The following is a 5,204-nucleotide window of genomic DNA, read 5'->3' as shown; positions in this document are numbered from 1 at the left end:
GTCATGATCCCAGGGTCCTGGGATCGATCCCCGCATCGGGCTCCCTGCTCAGTGGGGAGCCTGCTTTTCCCTCTCCCAACCCCCCTGCTTGTGTTCCCTTTCTCGCTGTGTCTCTCTCTGTCAAATAAATAAATAAAAATCTTAAAAAAATTGTCATAGAAAATTTTGAAGATAGGGGCACCTCGTTGGCTCAGTCGGTTAAGTGTGTGCCTTCAGCTCGGGTCATGATCCCAGGGTCCTGGGATCGAGCCCCGCATCAGGCTCCCTGCTCAGCGGAGAGTCTGCTTCTCCTTCTCCCACTCCCCCTGTTTGGGTTCCCTCTCTGGCTGTGTCTCTCTCTGTCAAGTAAATAAATAAAATCTTTAAAAAAAAAGAAAAGAAAATTTTGAAGATAGAGTTGGAAAATCTTTCAGATCATAAAATTGAAAGAAAAACATGAAATGTATCCAAGGAAGAGGAGAATAATACCTTGTCAGACATTAAAATTATTTAGTCTTAGAATTATTTAGTCTTAATAATGTGAGCATTGTTTATTGGTTTTCAAATTTTGAAGTTATCCTAAAAACAAATCACAAATCAGGAAGTAAAATTTTCAGCTGCCAAAGGATAAAGTTATAGTGATCATCATTATGACTCTGTCTTTATTTTCAAACAACTGTGGCTATATGGAGTTTTATCATCAGTCTCAGCTCTCGTTTGGTTTTCAATAATCTCTTTCTCTAACTCTCTCGATCTCTTTTCCTCCCTCCCTCTCTCTATCCATCCTCAGATCCTCCATTCATTCAGTGGCTGTGAGACCTGAAGTTTTTGTCCCCTCTGGGAAGGTCTGGGGTTGTTAGCTTTCACCACCTCTGTCCTGAGGTCTAGGAGGTTGTGGGGGTCAGTATGGATATCTTTATTCTGGCTGGCTTTCTGTTTCAATTCCTTTTCTTTGCATTATATATATTTGCATCAAACCATGCAGGCCATACTTGGGTAAAGAAGTTGTCCGGGATTCTAGACCAACTTATGCACTGATGTTGGGGTCCAAGATAATAATCAAGACTTTCCTTTGCCTTTCCATATTCTTTTTTCCTGAAGATTTGATTTCCTTGTCCAAAAGAAGAGTGTTTGAGTCATGGTTAAATATGGGTATTTCTTGGTCTCTGACCCAGTGAAATAATATAGCTTCTCAGTATATTCAACCTACTCTTTTCTGTCTTCCTTGGATAACTAATGTCTGTAACTTCTGATTTACTGCTTCTAGACCTATTGTTGTTATTGCCCTGCCAAGAACTCTATAAAACCCCACATTAATAGAAAAATATTTGTGCCTCATTACCCATTTTTATTCTACTGGGCAAGAGATGGAGGTGATGCCAAGGAAGTCTAGAGCTGCACTAATCTAATTGGTGACATAAAGGCAAGTTGCAAGTTCTTTCATTAATATTGTCAGAAGAATCCTTCTGTCTGTCAGAGTCAGGATTCTGGCGTTCACAGATACCACCTTCTTAAGAAATTTGGCCATCCTCTTAGTTCCTAATTTTAGCCTGATGGCTTTAAAAAGTCCAAGCCTAAGTCCCTGTGGTATAACAGCTCCCATTTCCAGTATTTTTAAGGAAATGAATGTACCTGTTCCTTCATGGAATATGAGTGACTGTATCATCTAATTGCCTCATTTTGCAGCTGAGGAAGCTGAGGCATAAAGAGTATGTGTGTTGCATAGGTTTGTAAGGACAAATCCCAACCAGTTGGCTCTACACTTGAAAGCATATATGTATATGTATATGTATATTCATATATATATTTCAAAATGGCAATACTTATTTTAAAAAAACTTCAAAATCCAGCAGTTCCTTAAAAATAAAACACTATGTACTTGTAATTCTGTTCTAAAAACTGGATAAGAAAAACTCTAGTCTTGTCTTCCTTTGTTTCACTAGATTAACCCACCCCCCACCTTTTTTTTTTTTTTTTAACAACAGAAAGGGCTTCTTCATTGGTTTTACTTCTTTCTGTAGAACAGGGGATCTCTCCAGAGCTCATATTGTTTTCTCAAACCTTCTTTGTTTTAAACATGAAAATTTTCAGTCAACACCCTAAGAAATTCTGATTTGGGGGTTTGAGCCCAAGATTTTTATAATCATGTAGTACCAGATGCTTCTGATCCAGAGTCCATAGAGTATTCTTTAAGCAAGTTTGCACTGGACTGTGAGTTCAATCAAGATCTAAATCTGCTGGGGAGCCTGGGTGGCTCAGTCATTAAGTGTCTGCCTTCGGCTCAGGTCATGATCCTTGGGTCCTGGAATCGAGTCCTACATCGGGCTCCCTGCTCCGGGGGAAGCCTGCTTCTCCCTCTCCCACTCCCCCTGCTTGTGTTCCCTCTCTCGCTGTGTCTCTCTCTGTCAAATAAATAAAATCTTAAAATCTAAATCTGCTAAGTCTTATTCACATAACCACAATATTATTACAAGTGTGAATCAGTCATGTGGTCAGATAGGTAATTTAACAATGGGGCAGAAAATTTTTTATCTGTAATGTATATTGACACCCACATAATAGATTTTCAATGAAAATTTATTGAAAAAGGATTAGTACTAGGCTTTAACAGCCAAATAGAGAGCAGCTTCTTTGTCCAGTCTGTTGTCCTGGGTGAATAAAGTATGGTTTATTATAGGCTTTGAAATATTGCCCTACAGTGATATTGGAACTTCTTTCATTGGGTTTCTTTCCATCTGTTAGGCAGGTAATCAGTTATAAAGGTTTGTCACTATATTGACAGGTCGATTATTCTAATTCCTGATATATACAGAGTGGGAGATAGAACATTCTGTCTGTTTCTTCTCTTCACAAATTTAAGACACAAGTATCATTCAGAGTCCCATAGAGTATGTAAAATGGAGACATGATGGAGCCAGAGACTAGGGTGTAAATTTCAGTCCTGCCACTTAGTATAAACTTGAGAACCTCAGTTTCTTCTGTTAATATAATTTCATTTATCTTTTGGAGTTGGTGTGAGATGTCAGGAGATAAGGTATTTTCTGGTGATGTTTAATGATATTTTCTCAACAAATATTAGTTTCGTTTTATTCTTCCTATCTTCTTTAACCATGTAGCTAAGTGTCCTCCACCAATTGTGAGTCATACTGTTCCTGTCTGACAGATCAGACTTACCTGAATCTAGAGTATTTCTTTAGTCATTTAACTCATCATTCATCTGTATAGTATTTGCTCTCATGGAAAATGGGGTAGTGTGTAGATACTTCCAGTGGAATGATGGATATGGGCAGAAGTGAATATATTTGTGGAGGCAGAGCCCAATGGATGTTGGGATTTGATATGATTTAGGAAGGAGAGCCAAGGATTATACACATATTTTTGGACTGCATATTGGAGCCACTTAGGAAGATGGGGAAATGGAAGGAACAAGAGTATTGGGAGGGAACAAAACAGAACCAAGAGTTATATTTTAGACATGCCCACTGTACAATCAAATAAAGATGCCATATAATGTTGGGCTATATGCATCTTAAGTTCAAGGGGAGAGATGAAGGCTAGACATATAAACTTGGCAGTTGTGGACATACAAACCATATGCAGAGCATGGAACTTAATCTTTACATTGGAGAGAGCATCAATACAGAAAAAAACACAACAACCCACAAACCTATTGTTAAACCCCAGTTGTTCTAATATTTGGCAGTGGAGTAATGGAAAAGGAACCAACATAGAAAACTGATAAGGAAGGCCCAGAGAAGTAGGAGGAAAACAAAGGGGGGGGGGGGGGGGGGTATTAGGAAGTCACAAGAATAAAGTATTTTAAGAAGGGAGGGATGGTCAAATGTGTTAGGGGATGTTGCATATAGCAGCCCAGAGAATAAGGATAACTGACAAAAGCAGTTTCAGTTGAATGGTGGAAACAAAAGAGCATTTGATGCAAGTTAAAGAGAGAATGGGAATGCTACTTTTTTGGTTAGAGGAGCTTTTGTATATAATGAGACATCTCAACATAAATATCAATATGAAATGAAAGGAGAGCCTTGTTGTAAGTTTAATAAGCTTTCTCCAACTCTACTTCCTGTAAAGTGAAAAGGTTGAGTCACAGGTTGCAAATGTTTATGCCCTGTATTTTCTTAAGACTCTAGCAAATAAGTTTAAGTGGTTGTTTCACCTTCTGCCTGATATTCAAGCAGCCCAATTCCAGCTTGACTGGCAGGACACAAAGACTTGACTAGTATCACTCACATTCTGGTCAAAAGTCTGTATCTATGACAGTTCATCTATCATTTCTGGGAAACAGCTGACCTCAATATTGCTGTCCATAAAGGAATTGAGAAGATGTGAAGGAAAAGCTGATGCTAAACTCCAAATTAAGGAAGAAGAGAGCTCAGTTATGTTAGGCCTTTCAGACCAGAGTCATATTCCCATTGTGAGAGAAAAGGAGATTGAATTTATACAGATGAAGAAGGCTTGAGTGGCCCCGGACTGCCGCACCATGGCGGAGGAGGAGCTGGAGGCTCTGAGGAAACAGACGCTGGCCGAACTGCAGGCGAAACATGGGGATCCTGGCGATGCAACACAACAGGAAGCAAAACACAGGGAAGCAGAACTGAGAAGCAGTATCTTAGCCCAAGTCCTGGATCAGTCAGCCCAGGCCCGTTTAAGTAACTTAGCACTTGTAAAGCCTGGAAAAACTAAAGCAGTAGAGAATTACCTCATACAGATGGCAAGATATGGACAACTAAGTGGGAAGGTATCAGAACAAGGTTTAATAGAAATCCTTGAAAAAGTAAGCCAACAAACAGAAAAGAAAACCACAGTTAAATTCAACAGAAGAAAAGTCATGGACTCTGATGAAGAGGACGATTATTGAAATTTAAGATGTTTAGAGACTGGAACTTAATGGAACAGTTCTAGGACAGATAATACTGGGTAGAAGTGAACATCTGATTGTTTACTTTGTTTATTGTCTATATGCCTTTTAAAAAAATAAACTTGTTATGCAAAATAAAAAAAAAAAAAAGAAGCCTTGAGTGGTCAAGAAATTGTCTCCAAATTCTGAAGGCTGTCATGTCTGTTTTTACATGACTGAGTCTGGATGTGTGATTGGATTTCACTTTATTATTATGAAGAAAGAAATACAGAAGATACATTTATCAGGCTGTGGTGGCTATATGTGTTGAATTTTCCTTCTGATGGAAGTTAATAACATGTTTAAGACAGAA

General features: G+C 38.7%; 1 pseudogene; it reads left to right on the top strand.

The window, feature by feature from the left end:
- Positions 1–4,464: 4,464 nt before the first annotated feature.
- On the top strand, positions 4,465–4,992 carry LOC112835250 (programmed cell death protein 5 pseudogene; annotated as a pseudogene).
- The last annotated feature ends 212 nt before the right edge of the window (positions 4,993–5,204 follow it).

Source organism: Callorhinus ursinus, unplaced genomic scaffold, assembly GCF_003265705.2.
Source record: "Callorhinus ursinus isolate GAN/ISIS: 27379988/994484 unplaced genomic scaffold, GSC_fseal_2.0 scaffold11, whole genome shotgun sequence".
Classification (NCBI taxonomy): domain Eukaryota; kingdom Metazoa; phylum Chordata; class Mammalia; order Carnivora; family Otariidae; genus Callorhinus; species Callorhinus ursinus.
This window is presented reverse-complemented; position numbering and strand designations above follow the sequence as displayed.